Source organism: Candoia aspera, chromosome 12, assembly GCF_035149785.1.
Source record: "Candoia aspera isolate rCanAsp1 chromosome 12, rCanAsp1.hap2, whole genome shotgun sequence".
Taxonomy (NCBI): Eukaryota; Metazoa; Chordata; class Lepidosauria; order Squamata; family Boidae; genus Candoia; species Candoia aspera.
Genome location: NC_086164.1, coordinates 3,297,136 through 3,315,702, shown reverse-complemented (window position 1 = coordinate 3,315,702; position 18,567 = coordinate 3,297,136).

Genomic DNA, 18,567 nt, shown 5'->3' with positions numbered 1-18,567 from the left:
CTTCCTCCTCTCCACTTCAGTGAGCTCTAATGAAGTTACACAATGAGAAAAGAAATTGTGTGGAACTCTCTGTTTATGTCTGATTGGATGGTAATGTGCAAAAAAACATTCCAGGAAAACTTTCCAGCTCCAATTCAAATCACGGTGGTTTGTTTGCATTAACAGATCTGTGTGCCTCGTGTTGTCAGGGCATGCCTGTCACAGTGCAGAAGGCAGGAGGGGAGAAAATGAAAAGTTGGTTCTGAGCTGCTTTTTAAATGTCTAATTTGCATTTTAAAATGTTTGATCTTGAAGCGAGTCATGAGCCTGTGCTCAACTTTGAAATGAGTGGAAGACATGAAAAATCTCAGGAAGATACAGTATGTTCTGGAAATCAAGTTAAATATAGACCTTAGACCAGCCTTTCTCAGCTTTTTGACTCTGGAGGAACCCTTGAAATATGTTTCAGGGAAACGGGGGAACCCCTGCACATTCAGGCTCAAGGGTAGGCCAGAAGTTACAAAATTATCATAATTTGTTTCATGGGTAGGCCTGTCTATATGCATTCACAGTGTTCTTAAGCTGAAAATAAAGAATGAAACTTACATCTTTAATGTGAGGTAGCCTGGATTTGAAATGATTTTTTAAATAAATCGTGATCTCCCAGGGAATCCCTGGTGACCTCTCATGGAACCCTAGAGTGCCATGGAACCCTGGTTGAGAAACCCTCCTTAGACTAACAACACATTTACTCCACATAACCGGTTACCCAAGACTGATGGTATGATAAATTCATGCCACGCATTTGCGTTACTGCCAAGAGTCACTGGATTGTGGTTGGAGACAAACGCAATAAATAAATAAATAGCCACAAATGGAAAAGAAACATCCTGCCATTATCTATACGACCATCTAGTGAACATCACAGTTAGTACTGTTAGGCAGAAGAACTTGGACACATTTTTTTTCCAGCTAGTTCTCGTTCAATTTGATGAAAGCGAATCTGTTTCTGAGATTCTGAGATTTCTTTCAAAGAAAGAAGTGTGATTAATGTTCTCATGGGCGGAATATGGTGCTCTCACATTTATAAGGGGGACAAAGATGTGTGAGATCTCACTATTTATTACCTCAGCCCAGCCCAGCCCTCTACTCCCATTAAATCACATGGGAAGAGGTAAAGCTTCTTCCGTAGCACTGCCATTATTATTGCTAAGGGAGACTCCTGCTCTTGAGAAATTGTTCATGGATTTCTCCTGTTCCTGGATCAATGCTGAAGCCTGCCCACCTCATTGGTGGAAAATATTTAATTATTTTTAAAAAGAAAAGAAAAAAAAGACAGCTAGCAATAACCACCCCTAGAAAAGTTTAAGCATGCAGATATGCTGAACAAAATGTCTAGAACAAAATGCACATGAATCATCTAACATTTTAGTGTGACATCTGCATGTTCAATATCTTGAAAAGGCCTTGCACTCTGCTCATTCTGCTACCACCATTTAGGGGAAAAAACACTGAACTCTTCCTAAGTACATATTTGCATAATACACCCTAATAGCTTTGAAGGAGTAATAGAATCTATTGGGTTGTTAATATATACCTTAAATACCCATTCTGGAAGTAAAACAGAAGAAAATAATAAAGCCAGAGAAGTCATGACATTTGTATTATGATGCTATATGTCATACTCCAGTTTGGAATGAGGACAAAAAGCTACAAACTTATTTAGGAAGAAATGGCTTAGGCTGAGAGTTGGCTACATGAGATTCACACGTAACATTAAAAAGTTATTTTCAAACATGGCTTCTTGATTTAGGTAAAGGTAAAGGTTTCCCTTGACATTAAGTCCAGTCGTGTCCGACTCTAGGGGGCGGTGCTCATCTCCGTTTCAAAGCTGAAGAGCCGGCGTTTGTCCGAAGACACTTCCGTGGTCATGTGGCCAGCATGACTACATGGAACACCGTTACCTGCCTGCCGAAGCGGTGCTTATTAATCTACTCACATTTGCATGTTTTCGAACTGCTAGGTTGGCAGGAGCTGGAACTAGCAATGGGAGCTCACCCCGTCACGCAGATTCGAACCACCGACCTTCCGATCGGCAAGCTCAGCGGTTTAACCCACAGCGCCACCGTGTCCCTATCTTCTTGATTTAGCTGCCCACAAATAACTTTCATTGCAAGGCAAAAGAATATTTCATAAAGCAATTTCATTTGTATAATTGTTTAAGAATGTCTATGTGCTGATGAAGGATAGCCTTAAACATATAGCTCATTTCCTACCACTGGATTTTATCCTGGGTTCTTGATTTGGATTAAGTTCTTCATCCAGATTAGTGAGATTTACCAAAAGCTTCATTCTTTGTGGCTAAACCAGTTATGAAATACTATTTGCAACTGAAATCAGCTGTGGCCAAAACAGCCCATTAGAACCTCTTTGGATTCTTCATCTCCAAGCCTTAGAAATGGAGGACCAAATAAATACTTATATCATGCTGTGGGCAGTAAGCTTTAGGTCTCAATGAGTCTCTTCAGCTCCCTCAAGCAGAATGTATTCTTTCCATCGATTTCAACAGGTTGTAGAATCATGAGTACGCAAAATATTGTGTGGCTGAGATATACCTCTGTTAAACAGTCGGATTTCAGAGTCAACAGTCCCTTCTTTGTCATCTCTTAGCTGTTCCTCCCTATGTGTTTGCATTGGTTGCTTCATGAATTATCTTAGGTTTCCCCATAACTATTGTATGCCCTGTTTACAGTAACAGGGAAAATTCTGTTTTTTTCTGCATTTTCAGCAAGCAGCAGCTATATTCCTAGGTGCCAGTCTAATACAAATTGTAAAATAATTAAATAATCATTGTAATCAAATAATTCTCTCTCACTTTGAAATACCTATCCATCTAACCATGCATCCATTTATCTTTCCTTCACTGTTTAAAGAGATCCATTGTTTATGCATTACATGTACATGGAGTAGAAATAGAAACTATTCTTGACTGATCCTTTTCTTCTCAAAGGGACAGCACTCTTCCCTGAATGTACAAGCTGATTTTGCAATAGAGTAAGACTGTTTCTTTGACCCTTGATTTCTCTTCTGGAAGGTGATTGAGCAAGGCCGAAAGGATGCTGGTGGGTTCAAAACACGGATGGGTAATTTAGAGGATTGCAATTCTGCAGGACCAAGTCAATCTATTATCTCAGAGATGTGTCCGTGGCTGGTAATGACATTGTTCCAACTTAACAGGTAGCACTGGGACTTCTTACAGATTACACTACAGATTGGTTGAATTTATATTGGCACCCTTGCCTGTCGGCTTTAATTAAGGGAAATCTAAAGGCATTATTAATGCGATTCATACACAAACACAAACCATTTGGAGCGGACAGAGGGAAATTAATATGTAAAGAAATGTAATTTGAATGCAGTTCCTCTGATGCTGAGATAGGTGGGAAGACTGCTAATTTCCAACTGCAGCTTCTGAGTAACGTTGAGGTTTATTCTGCTGAGGAAGGGGAAAAAATTGGAGTCTAAGCAGAAATGGCAGCTCTGGAAATTGTGCTCTATAAATTATGCTGATAAAGAAAGAAAACACTGCTGGTCTCTTTCTGCCAGTATTCACAGGGCTGGAATATAAAATGGAATGGTTATAAATGAAAGCACTCAGCATACAAGGCACAAGAGGTAAGCCTTTTCTTGCTTTCATGAGACCAGATCGTAGAATTAAAATGAAATAGATCTTGACATTCTCAATTGAAGTAATATGTTTCTTGCTGGAAATTGCATGCCATAGAAGTAACTCTTTGTTGAGCTATGAGGAGTTTGTGGTCAGTTTCTTCTGGTCAAATAGGAGAGTTGGTCACACTGGAAAGAAAGAAAGAGAGAGAGAGAGAGAGAGAGAGAGAGAGAGAGAGAGAGGGAGAGAGAGACTGGTGGCTTCCATAAGTCAAGAACTGGCCGTGGACCAGGGATTCTAAATTTCAAATAGCTATGACTTGTTTACTAGTCATTGTTCAGCCTAAACCAGGGCAGGTCTTTGTGATGGCAAAAGGAGACAATGCCACGCAGGTATATGTGAATCAGTGGGAAACCAGTGCATGTACTACACTCACAAACAATTTCATCGTTTCTCATTGTTTTGGCAAATCATTTGAGGAAATGCCATACCGTCATCTGCCAATAGGTATTGTAGAGATGAGAAAGTCAGTGTGGTGAGTTGGTTAAGGTGTTTGACTAAGGAGATTCAGGTTCATCTGCAGTACCTTTGCCTCAGAAGCTTGTGGGGCAATTTGGTGATGCTTGTTATGGCCCTGCTGGATGACGTTTCCTCCAACAAGGAAGATGGTGAAGACATGGAGCCAGGGGCATCCAATAGTAGCAGTCCTATTTCTGGAGATTCCTGAAGTACCGGGTCCCATGCCTGTGCTTTGGCTTTTACAAAACCAACAAGTTCCCAGGATGTCTCACCTGCAGCCCTTGAGTCTCCAAGACGCAGAAGTCTAGTCCCTTAGTCTAGGTCAGTGTTTCTCAACCTTGGCAACCTGAAGAGATGTGGACTTCAACCCCAAAATTCTCCATCTCAGCATGGCTGGCTGAGAAATTCTAGGAATTGAAGTCCACACCTCTTTGAGTTGCCAAGGCTGAAAAACTCTGGTCTTGGTAGATTCTTAATGAAGATTCAGGAACAGAGAGGTGAACTGAGATAAAAGGCATGTGAGTGTTAACAGAAGACTAGACTCTGGTGCTCCTGTGTGATATGTCTTTGCTATTTCTGGATGGAGGCTCGATATGGCTTATTTATTGCACTTCCTCCCTCTGAAGAGTACTGAGGACATCTCTTCAGCATTCAGCTCTGACCTGCATCTATGTTGCTTTGCTGTGTCTTGGACCCTGGATTTTGCTTCACTTTGTCTCTTACCTTACCTCTAGATTTGTTGTTTGTTGATTGGTTTACCAATCTCAATCTTACCTGACCTGCTACACCACAGGCACAGTCTGGTCTCAACATCCTGCAAAAGGACTTTTTCAAAGGCTGATTATTTTCTACTAACTGTGAAATAGCTTGTATACACTAATCACTGGCTATGGCTGACTCATAGCCTGTTAATTTACATTCCAGCAGCCAGCCATGGTGCCACAGAAAAATGCTGGTCACTATCAAGACTTGATCTCAAGAACTTTCCCCAAATGAGGAGGAGGAGGAGGAGAGTTGCCTCTGGCCAGGTCTCAACTTCATGTCAAGCCAGCAACTGGCTTCACCAGACCTGATGGAGACCAGGTGTCTCCTCCACCCTGCTTTGGAGAACGCAAGTGTCTGAAGATAGAATATCAAAAGTCAGAAGCATAAGAGTCCTTGACTAAGCCAGAAGACAGCTGAGATTAGCAGGACTGCTCAGGAATAACCTGATGAAGGAAGTTCCATCTGTTCTTGAGTGAAGTAAGAGACAGCTGGTACATAGACAGCAAATTGGGCCTCATCAAGTAACTGAAACAAAGCAAGTCTGTAGACCTTTCTGACTTCCCATTCATAGAAATCCTACCTGCAATAGGATTGTTGACTGACTGATCTTGTTTCTGATTTCTCCTCATGTCAGCTGCTTTTGATGTTGTCTTCCCTGTGGGTCTGCTTGTGTGTATATGAAACGTGGACTGGATTTATGACTTCAAAACAAGTCCAACAGATTTACTACCAACTTAACACAAATAAGAGCTGTGTTTGTGAGACCATGACAAACGCTATCTCTTAGCCCAATGTTCTTCACAGCACTGTCATGGGGGAAAATGGAGAAAGGAAGGGTATGAGTTCCTGGAAAAAATGAGGGTTATCAATCTAATAAATGCATATAAATTAAATGTATATATACATTTCTGTAGTTTCTGTATTATATGAATTTGGAACTCCTTAAAGATATACCTCTTTACCTGGCAAGTTCCCCATGTATCTGTTTTTATGCATAATTGTCCATCCCATTATTTAAATCTACTGGAACCTTAAGCTTCTGATAGACTTAAATTACACACACACACACACTGGAAAAAGTATACACGGTTTCCCCAAAGAGATTCTGATTTTTGTAAATTTTGCTAGCCAAGAATGACTGGTAGCAGCAGACATGTTCTATTGCTGCTTCATAACCAAGCCTACTTGGGTAGATCAGGATATTTTGGGGAAAGAAACATGTAACAACTTCCTTCTATTTCTTTAATGTCATCTACATTCCCTGAGTTCCTTGATTAAAGACTGAGATAAAAAGATGAGGAATAAAATACCCAGAAGGCATTCTTATTTCTTCTTCTTTTTACTACCTCTGACTAAGCATATATTTAAAAAGTAAAGCCAAGAAATTACTCCAACATGTTACCAGATGCTCACTACATACTACCGTGCCATTTTTAACTTAAAGCTTCCCTTCCTTTCAAATTTGCCAAACACTGAAGCACCTGCTTTTCCTAATTAACTCCAATGATCAATGAATACTGCATCTCTAATTTCAAATCTCACTCATCAGGTTATTGCTCTCATTCATTTTCACTCCAGTTGGCACATCTGGAGTGGCTATATATGTCCTGTATATGCACACACATCAGTTGAGATATACTTCCTAATTCAGCATTGAAGGCAACCTCTGTCTTTTTAAAATGAATCTGTACGTTGAAACCATGTCAACATTTTGTGATTAGATCCCAACAAAGGAAAAAAGAATGTCAATGCATGACATCCCATACAAACCAGTGCCATCCAGTATGTTGGCCTAGCCCACCCTGAATGTTCAGTGTTCAAACCCATCTGATTCAGAAGTTAATTTAGACATAGATTTTTGATACCATCCATAATTCTTCTTGATGTCCTCCACCTCCCATTATTTTGATTAGTTGACCTTAAGGTCTTAATAAAAGCCAGTTAGGATGCAGTTGAAAATTGATTCTATTGCTTTCAACACATCCCATTTAGTACTTGAATAAATGTACTTCTGTACATTTAGTAGTTCACTTTGATGATATGACACTGAGGTTCTGGTAAAAAAGATTTAATTTATGCCACTGTTCTCCGCACCCCATTATTTGCCGTTTGCTCCTGATTATTCACTTTAGTGTTCGTGTTTTAAAAAAGAAGGAAAAGGAGAACCAGCAAACTTGAAATCTCCTTATCTTTGGACTAAATGTCTTTCTGAGTTCCCCTTAAATCTATTCCAAACAATTAACTTATCATGAAAGTAGCAGTATGTTGTATGAAATTATCAGGTGAATAAGTAGATAAAGAATTCAGTGGGGTTTCCACAGACGTCAATAAGAAAAAAGAAAAAGGAAAATTAGAAGCTTTCTTTTCTTGTCTGTCTTTTGCTTTCTCTTTCTGTAAAAAGGTATATGTTGAAACCACCCCTTGAGACCAATATTTCATTTGCATTTGGTTCTATCTGTCACTATTAAATTAATTTAAACTTTAGCTTGATTCATTCAGTTCAGCATTTCATCTCAAGCCACCCCCTCCCTTTAAAAAAAAAGTTTAACTTTCATACATTTAAATACAAATGAGAAGAAGAGGATTTAATTGTCAATTAAATGGAAATCGACTAAGTTCTCAGGCATTTTAAATTAAAGTCTAGTTATGACAAAGATGATGAAGAAATGTCACCGACAGTTCTCTTGAAATTAAAAGCTTTGCTGGCTCAGGGTCTTGCAGGAAAATGGCAATGTGTCATCACAGGGCTGGACTTCGTTATCTGCAGGTAGAACAGAAGCTAAATTTAACTTGATTGCCTTAAGAACTCTTGCTTGCCATATTTGCATAGAAAATAAGTATCTATGAGAAAGATTTACTGCCATGGAAAGAAGCACGTATCTGGAGCTTCAAACTGGCATGTGAGATAAAAGAAGCCAGCAGACGAGAGCAGGATTTCATTTTATTTCAGAGGAGCTTCCGCAGATACCTCCATCTGGCCCAGCTCCGGACTCCCATGGTCTGCTGCAACCAGGACTGTTATGGAAATGCAGTTTGTTTATTATACTTCAGAGAAATATTCATGGAACTGTTTTGTGCCAACATGGCATGGATTGTTTCTGTTCTTTGGGTAGCAGCTCTGGATGCTGTAAAGATCATGCTCCCTCCTTTCCAGAAATTTGCTCCTAGGAAACAACAGCTCTGCAAAATGAGATGTTAGTTCAGGAAGGAGCAGCCCTTTATTTATTTATTTGTCCTGCCAAGGTCCACATTCCCTCAAGGACAATCAGCTCAAGGCCAAAGCAAGAAAGAAGGGTGGTGTGATGGGTAGATGTGGTGTCCATTCACTCTCCCCTATGCTCCTTCTCTTTCTTCTCCATTCCTCGAGCATCAAGCTTCTTGACTTTTTCCATGAAACAGAAGAGAACCAAATTACGATGCATGGATTTGATGATTAATAATATTAGTCGACAACAGAAAAAATGGATGTCATGTTGTAACTTTAGAGTTTACTGTAGGTTCTATCCATATCCATTGCAAAAGAATTTGGGAGTTATTCCTTGTTCTATTTCTGTCCTGCTCTTTTTCTTTTTTTTTTCCTGCACTTCTTTTTTCTTTCTCTTTCTTTATTAGTTTCTGTCAGATGTTATCTCTTTGTTTTAAAATTTAATAAAGTTATTATTTAAAAAAAGCATCAAACAGCAAAGGATGAATGGGTATTTTTTCTGAAGAGGTTTTCTGAAGGTAGGATATGTGCCCCCTGAAATTAGGCTGAGGACCCTACATATTATCCTGCTTTAATGGCAGTTGTATTATGCTTCAGTCATCTAATTTATTAGGGATTATCCCTATTTTTTTAAAACTCATGCTTAATAAACCCCCTTATTCCCTTCCTCTTTTGTCCTTTGTTCAAAGTTAGTTTCGATGTAGCCTCACCTGATGGACAGAGCTACAACTTCTGAGAGTTTATTTGGGTCTCCTGTGACAAAGTTGGGGAAATAAAATTTCTTAGGTTATAAAGAGAGTATTCTCCCATCCAAACAAGATATAGGTTTTGTGTCATGGACAGTAAGTATGATCAAACAAATGTATATTCATGACCTTCTGCTCCAGTGGCCTAAAAGCTTACCTTTATTTCAGATGAAAACTAATAATTTAAGGTCATTTGATGAAGTGGGAATCCATAAATATAACCAGCCATTTCCTCCCTCCCTCCCTTCCTTCCAAAATGCATTTTCTTTAAGTACTAACAGACTTTTGAGAGTTGCCCTGAAATTTTCCCTGTGTTCAAACAAGGCGATTCTCTCCAGATTGAAAGCACCACGGTAAGGATGCTAAAAAAGAAAACCTGAATTGAAAATGAGCCAGGCTGCAACTAACATTTGTTAGATAGTGGAGTAGGCTGGGGAAAAGTGGGTTATAAAGAAGGAAAGGCAATAGAAGCACTGCAATCGTTATGGAATAGTTAATATCAAGGGAACCACCATTCCGTGTTTGCATTTGGAGGGGAAAAATGAGTTAACAGAATGAAGAAAATGCAGTCATATGGCAGCAGAATAACTGAGCCCATTAGAAAAGATGCAGACTCAGTGAGCTGAAAACACAGCAGGAGGTCTGTATTAATCTTAATGTGATCGCTGTAAAACTGGGTATGTGTTTCATTGCCCCCGAGCCAAACCGAAATCGCAAGACATGAAATGCCAGATATGTGTTCTCACTCCCAGCCTCCTGAGGGATGGAGGTATTCCCAGGATGGCATTTTTGCCATGGTTTCTTAGAAATGGAGCTAAGTTTCTTTCCATCCTAGGATTCTCTAATTGTTTGGGAAGCAATAGGCTCTCAAGAAATCCCTGGTGGATGGCATTGCTCTGAGTTCTCTACATGACAGAGTCAAAGAAGCATGCTCTATCCCCATGCTATGTAGGGAGTTCTGATTTTTTTATTTATTTATTTTTATTTATTCATCGTATTTAGATAGCCACCCATCTCACGAAAGTGACTGGGTGGTGTACAACAGTCCAAATAAAACAGTAAATATATAAAACCATTGTTACCTAAAATCAGGGTATAATAATTACTAAAAACATTAAAACAATAAAAACAGAGCTAAAAACAGAAAGGAAATAATAGACAGAGGGATGTCGATGGAGATTCTCAGCCATCCAGGTGGAATTGTCTGTAGGTTGAGTCATGGCAACTGGATTTCTTTCTTTTTGGCTGAAATGTTTCGCTGCTTGTCCAAGCAGCTCCTTCAGTCTGGGCCCTAACCCTAACCCTAACCCTAACCCTAGCCCAGACTGAAGGAGCTGCTTGGATGAGCAGTGAAACATTTCAATCAAAAAGAAAGAAATCCAGTTGCCATGACTCAACCTACAGACATAGACAGAGAGATGTTAACAATAGTAGAGCCACTGTCATGAGCACTGATGGTGAGCAGGAGGGGGCCCCTACCCATGGGGGAAAACGCATGCATAATAGGGAGGAGTTGAGCAGCCATTCAAAGAGACACAGAACAGACCCGCCTTGACTTTTGGGGTTTATCTGTCTGGGTTTTCTCACGCTTCTTCAGTTTGTTAGGATTTTCTGTCTAACGCAGCAGTAATAAAACACTAGAGACTTATTCCCCGTCTCAGCGTGGTTCCTGACTGTTAGGACAGCCACCTCATTAGCTCACTCATCCTCAGGCCTGCTGGTACAACCAGGTCTTGAAGGACCTCCAAAAGCTCAGGAGTGATGAGGCCAACCTCATGTCCAGGGGAGAAGATTCCACAGTGCAGGCACCACAGCAGGAAAGACCTGCTGCTTAGGGCCCACCAAGTGTAGCTGCCTAGGCAATGGAACCCACATGCCCACTCTGCAGGATCTAGTGGGACAGGCACATGAAATTGGGGAGAGGTGATCCCTCAAACAAATAAAAAATAGTAGAAACATGCCCCTTTACATTTGTTTTTTTCACAGATTTCATTTTTCGGTGCAACAACACAAAGTATTTCTGTCCAACAATGGAGTACTGATTGTCCGGCATCCCCCAGTGCTTGACCTTTGCCTGCAAACAAAAAGGAAACATTGATCTGCTGGTCATTCCCTCCATGTAAGCACACCCTCCTTATAACGATCTGAAATTATCTGAAGTCTGAAAGACCTTCTGGAGTGTCTTCTTCACGTAGAATTTGCACATCCTTCACAACAGACCAGGAAGAAGATCTTCTAGATTCCCACCCTGGGGAAAAAACAAAAAACAGCAGAGGTGAAACCTGGAGATTAACTTTCTGAGTAGTAGCTCCCTCCTTCTAGAATAGCCTGTTGCCTAAGGTGTCAGGATATAGGACTAAGAACCATGCTGAGATCAGATGCTTTAGCTCTAGTGTTTATTGTCCGGCCCTATAGTGTAAAATCCCACTAAACTGAGAAACTATCAGTGATTCCTACTAGGAAGGCTCAGAAAGTTAAAGCGGTTCTCTTCAGGATTTCTTGATAGGAAGCTGAAGAGAATCACTATGGGTGTGCTTGTCCCCCTGGAGAGGGCCCCCTCCCTCTCCATCAGTCCATAACATAAGGTGAGATTTGCCCCCTAACTCCTGATTATGTTTCTGTGGCTGTGAGGCTGATTATCTGAAAGGAAAAGTTGCTTCTGATTGTAAGCACATCCTTGTAAGTACCCCATGATTTATGGAACGCTCATAGCAGTTGATGTTCTAATTTTTCAATTGGAACTTCCCTGATCTTGCCAATTGCTTGTACCTTCAGACCTTCAGAAGACCAAAGAGTGTGGACGGGGTCCTTTTGGGTTGGTTGGTTGGTTTTGTGCTTTTTTGCTTTAATTGTGGTGATGGATGCTTGATTATGCTCCTGGAATGCTCTACCTATCCTTGGAATGCCTATTGAAATTCAGCCGTGAGCTAAACCAAATGATAAAACTTCAATAATTATCTGTCATTCCCTCTAAACACTGAAGAGGCCATGTTGTTCTCTAGCTTATTATTTGATGTCTGAGGCTGCTAAAGTTATTCCATTTTCAATCCAGCTGGGAATCCTGTGAGAAGAAAGAAATTGAGACAGGCCTTTTCCTAGTATCATAGCAATTAATGCCAGGCAGGATGAGAATCATCTGAAGGGCACTCTGAACTGTGCTATATCTATGCAGCAGATCCCCAAATGTGCACTGCTAAAATAATCTCTTCTCTTCTGGTCTGGTCTGGTCACCTAGAAGATATTTCTATAACCAGATAATGCAATAATGAGATTCTCTGAGGCAGAATTTCTGTCTTGTTTATCCCAAATGCAAGTTGTATGGTTTAACATTTGTTTCTAAAGATTGGAAAATTATTATTATTAGGGTTGGTCACACAGTTGGCCAGATGGTTAGACTGGATTTGGCATTTTTATCCACCTAATGAGTGCTTCCCAAGGACCTAGGATAGGCAGATGGTGTTGTCTGATGTTGTTAAAGGTATTGTCACAGGATGGAAGATGATTCACACTCATCACCTACAATTCTAAGATGCTTTGATTGGCACATTTGATGTTGATGCTTAGGGATCTCCATCTTGAAATCAGATAGAGAACTGTCCTCTTTAAATAGGACACCGAGTGATAAGTCCAAAATGCACATGATTCAAAATGAATTTTATAAGTTTCAGCAACAGAGATTTAACAGCTAACACCAATCCCCTTCCCGTAAAATCTCAAAAATTGAAAAAAAGATCCTAGATAACTCTTCCTCATTTCCAGAAGTTTGAAAAACTGCTTCAAAAACCTTTAAAAAAAAACTCTCCCCGCCAAAAACTCTCCCCGCCATTTTTACAAGACAAATAGCTTTTGAAATGTTTGGGAGAAAATATAAATATCTAATCTCACTGATCACTGAAGAATAGCAATGAGGGGAAGGGGGAGGGGAAACAACGATCTACACTGCAGAGTCTTTAAACCTGAGGAGGTATTCAGAAGAGAGATGTGAGTGGAATTAATGAGAAAATTCTTGATTGTTTGCAGAATTCTCCAGCTCTTAAGGAACGCTGAGCGAGTTGATAAATAAATACCAAATAGTGCAGGGTGGAATGGAGATGGCAAGTCACAAAAGTATTGTCCAACCTGACCTGGGATGTGAATCAAATTCTCCCAAACAGAAAATGCAGTCAGAAGCCAAGGTTCTCTGTGGGATGAGGGAAATCATAAAGGTAAATCCCAAATCCATCTTTCTAACATACTCATATTTGGTAAGCTGTGGAGGGTGCACTGTTGGCTTCTTCCTAAGGCCTTTCTAAGAAAATTCTACTCCAATGTTTTTAAAAATCAAATTAAAATGTGGGGTTCCTGATGTTTATCCATCTAGGACAGTGTTTTTCAAACTTGGCAACTTGAAGATGTTGAACTTCAACTCCGAGAAGTTGCCGTGTTTGAAAAAAAACACTGATTTAGAACCTGAGGTTGTATCACTCACTCAGTCCAGAGTTATTCAGGAGTCAGGAATGCCAGAATCAAATCAATTAATTAATTAATTAACCAATTAATCAATCAATCGGTCCATCCATCTGGAGCTTCCTGAGCTGCTTCTGCATTTTGATCGGTAAAAGACCTCTAGAAGTTCCATCCTGAAACCTTCCCTTGGGGTTGAATGAAAGTGGGAGAAGCCAAGGAGGCTATGGACCATCAAGAGATGGTCCACCTCTTTCCATCCCGTTGAAAACTCCCTGGCTGACCCCACTGCCCCATTTGAAAAAGCACCTGGAGGGAATTACTTCCTGTAATGGGGGGAGGCATCTTCAGAGTTGCAAGAGTCTGTTACTAAAGGTAGTTTTAATCTTCATGACTTTGGTGTTCAAGTCTGATCTACCTTGTAGGGCACAAATCAGTCTTGCCCCCCATCCCTGCCTTTACCCTAAAGACATCTTCAAAGACATACTGTATACTTGGGCCACCAAATGCCCCATAAGGCCCCTTGTGTTAAAGCTGATGTGGATTTTGTGCTAGTTGTGGCCCACAGAAAAAATATTTCCTCCTTAAGGAAAAACGTAATCTATATGGATTGCTTGTTTTCAAAGTAAGCCCTGCACGTTTCAGACTGTTACAGCTTGCTTTAGTTCTTATATCCAAATTACTGAAAATATCTAAAGCATTTAAGCTATTAATTCAACTGAGCTAATAATTCACCATTAATCACATTCATGGCAAGAAATTAAGTGCCGTTTTAAAATTTAAAAAGCTGAACTGAATGTGCGTAGAATGGTGATTCCTACTAAATACAGTACAGGAAAAGTGGGAGATGGGAGTTTAGGAAAGGGATAGCAAGAAGGTGATGAAAGAAAGAAGGAGAAGAGAAATAGTAATAAGGGTAATTGCTAAAAAAATGCCATGTTAAAAAAAGCAATAGAAAGAGGAGACTTGAAAACAGTGAATGCATTTTGCAAAATTCAGAGACTGGTTCAGAGTTACTGCAAAGGGAAACATGGATGATGGCTAAGGGACGAATCAGTAGCTGGTACCTTACAGTAAGAGAGCTAGTTTAGTGTAGTGATTAAGGCACCAGGCTAGAAAACAGGAGACTGTGAGCTCTAGTCCTGCCTTGGGCACAAAGCCAGCTGGGTGACCTTGGGCCAGTCAGTCTCTCTCAACCCTAGGAAGAAGAAGGAATGGCAAAGCAGTGCCTGCCCTTTGGAATATCCTGCCCCTGGAGTTGAGATGGGTTTCCTCGCTCCCGGCCTTCCGGAAGAAACTGAAGACCCGGTTCTGCCACCTTGCATGGGATGGGGAGGGTAGCAGATCCACCTGGGGGTGGTTGGTGCCACAGCACCCCCTATGGATTGGGATTCCATCTCCTCCTGGATTTTATATTTATTATCTTATTTATGTTTTTAAAGTGTGACTGAAGCTCAGATGTTTTTATTATTGTTTTTATTGTAAACTGCCCAGAGTGTCATGAGCACTGATGGCGAGCAGGAGGGGGCCCCTATCCAGGGGGGAAAACGCATGCATAATAGGGAGGAGTTGAGCAGCCATTCAAAGAGACACAGATCAGACCCGCCTTGACTTTTGGGGTTTATCTGTCTGGGTTTTCCCACGCTTCTTCAGTTTGTTAGGCTTTTCTGTCTAATGCAGCAGTAATAAAACACTAGAGACTTATTCCTCATCTCAGCGTGGTTCCTGACTGTTAGGACACAGAGTCCCCCATTGGGGGAGATTGGTGGTAATATAGATTAAATAAATAAACCACTTCTGAAAATCATGGCAAGAAAACTGCAGGGACTTGTCCAGGCAGTCGCCAAGAGTCAAGACTGACTCAAAGGCCCCAAAACAAACAAAACCCCACAGCAGGAGATACAAAATGAGATTTTTTTTTTAAATGATAGAAGCACATTAATGAGTTCACATAGGATGTTTTCTTAAATCAGCACACACCTTATCTGGGTGTGATGTTTGGCAGTCTTCCCAAAGATTCTTGGTAGTGTTTTTCACTCCTGATTTCTCGCTTGCTTGAAAAAATAAAATTTGTGGAATCGCACACGTGCACCCAGACACACCTACCAGAAAGCGAGGCACAGACTTTCTCTGCTGGTCTCTGTACAGACTCTTGACAGACCGTTTAGACCAAAATAAAAGGAAATGAGCTATGAGCTTGGCTTTCCGATCTGCATAGGGCCTCAGCAAAGACTCAGTCGTGTCTGCTTTTCATTTATACTTACTATTACTATTTGCCTGCTTAATCCCAATCAATTTATTTCCTTTCATGGAAGAAGTAGCTCTGTTGCTTTCTCAGAGTCTAAATGACAACATTCAGGGAAACTAGCAGTTAAATACCATTGTGCAACTGTTGAAACTGTACAATCTATTTGGCATTAAGGCTGTTTCTTCACCATTTGTGCTGATTATTTCAGCTAAGGGGAAAAAGGGTTGCCATGGTAGTGGGTGCATGATCACCACTCTAAGATGCTGGAAAATGTCAGCAAAGTTAATAGGCCTGTACAAGGCAACTTGGAATCTTCTCAATGAGATGAGGAGTACTCCAGAGGCAGTGTTAATCTCCTTATTTAGGTGGGGAGACAACAATAAGGTTCTTCTTCTTCCCTCAAAACCTCATCTGGCCTGCATGGCAGACCTTTTTGGTCTTGAGGAGGCCGCAGAGCAAGGCAATGCTTCACCTTTAGGTGGCCATGTTCCTTCGTGGAGCTACTTTAAAAGGGTGAGTTGTATGGAATTTCAACCAAGCCACGTTTTGTGTAGTCCTAAACTTTAATCACAGAAATCACCTCATTTTGAATTTTTAAAAACTTCTATTCCGATTGGCTTGCAAATCAAAACTCACTAGATGCATTGGGCAAAACAGACTTACTTTTTTCAAATTCTAGAAGTCTACTGTGCATCTTACACTCTGGCACAAATTCCTGAGAGCCAGGAACTAAAGTTTTTGGGAGTTGGTATAAATCCATTCAGTATCTGGATTAGTGAAGCAGTATTCCAGCTCACCATTTATTTTTACAGATTTATTTAAAGAGAAAAACGGAACAAGTCTGCTCTTCTGTGCTCTCTTTAATAGCCTTCTATGTAACCCCCCTTAACATGCACACTTGGTAACATGCCATTCTCGAATGCACATTTTTTAATATAAATATCTTCAAAGTATGCTGATTTTAACATCCGTTTCCTGAATGTATTATTTTTCTTTCGTAAATATTATGGGGGGAGGAACTTTGATGATATTTTTAACTGTAACCAGTGTTTTGTGCAGTTCATACAGCTGAATCCATTATTACTATTGCCTCTGATACTTATCCACAGTAGATGTCCTAAAGTCAGGAACCACGCTGAGACAAGGAATAGGTCTCTAGTGTTTTATTACTGCTACATAAGACAGAAAATCCTAACAAACTGAAGAAGCTTGGGAAAACCCAGACAGATCAACCCCAAGAGTCAAGGCGGGTCTGATCTGTGTCTCTTTGAATGGCTGCTTAATTCCTCAGTACTACGCATGCGTTTTCCCCCCTGGATAGAGGCCCCCTCCTGCTTGCCATCAGTACTCATGACAGTAGATTTCTTTTACATTTTTAATGGTCACCATTGTACCGTGTGTGCTAGTCTGAAGGATACTGGCAGGGACCAATAGAAAGAAACCGACTGCTTTCCACAGCTCAGTAAATAGTAGTAGCTGGTAATTTCGAAGAACAGTGAGGGCCAAATGACTTCTAGGGCCCACAGAACCTATTTTTCTAATACATCACACTTCCCCAAGTGACTAAGTGATCTTCAGTTCACCAAAGGTCATGCCAAATCCATCGGTTTAGATTTCAGGATGCCATGACCCTCTAGAAAGTCAGCTTGTGGGTATTTCTCAAGACCAGTTTGATTGGTTGGTTCGTTCAATTCAGCAAATGAAGTCCATTCCAACTGTTGAGCTGAATCCGTTTGATTCAACTCATTGAGTCAATGTGTTTAAAAGGATGGCTGTGCACATGCAAAAGTCCTTTGATCAGCAAATTGGTTCTTGGGACTGAATCTTCAAGTTGGAGCTTTGCACAGCTTTACTAGATTATTTTTAGTGGCCCAGACTTTACTCAACTTCCCTTCTGTAAGTATGAATAGAAACTGGATGTCCACTTGGTTTTCACTCCCAATGGTTTACATTGCCCTATCTACATTTTTCCACATGGCTTGTCTAGTACAACACTTAATTTCTTTGAGCTTAACACAGCTCTTCTTGAAAAACTATAAATACCTTACTGAGATTTCTCTATTTTAAAATGCATATAGGACATCACAGACACAAACCTTTCCCCATATAAGTATTCCCTGTACATTAACAACCAGAAGGTTAAATGAGAATCTTTTTCCTTTCTAGATTCTGAAATACTAGGGAGTATCACCTGAACTTATAAATGTGTTGTCTTACCTTATCCCTGGCTTCAAAGACTTTTTTTTTTCCATTTTGAAACTTCAGTTCTTTGTGTGATCAGGAAACCTAGAGTTTCAGTGAATGGAAGACAGTTCCTATGGTCCTCCTTGTCAACGTAAAACCTACGATGTCAAAGTCTTGAATTGATTTTCTTTCATTCCCATCATCCTAACTCTAACCCTTAATGAAGTAGTTTGCTGTGTTGAGGGTTTGAGAGATTTATTTGTTATACAGAATGTAGCATCAAGATGGAGTGTCAGTGGTTCCTTTGCTCCAGTGGTTTTATTCATGGAGCAGAAAGATGAAATGTAAGGCTGTGACTCCATACATCACTTCTGGAACATAGGAAAGAGATTAATGTTAACTTAGCTTTAAAAGGAACAATTGCATTTTACATGCAAGTAGTTTGTAATAAAATGGAACTCAGAATAAATTATAAGAATTATTCAGCCATACAATCACACAGCAAAAACTGAAGAACTGTTTTTGATAACCAAATAACTGGATTTAGCAGAAGCTGAAACAATAAGTTTGGCTTTGTGAATCCTCCCGCTCCACATATCCAGTTGTGAAGTATGTGTTTCCCAGATGTGAATGTTGGATGCCCAAATCAAATTATAGGTGTCATTTCTGTCTTTCTCCTTCTTTCTCCTTTCTTCTCTCTTTTTGGTTCATAAGAAATCAATAGAGAAATGCTCCTCTAATGTTTACTCCTTGAAGTTGGTCTTTTTCACATGTAAAGAAAGCAGATGTCCAGCTGACATATAGATGGAAG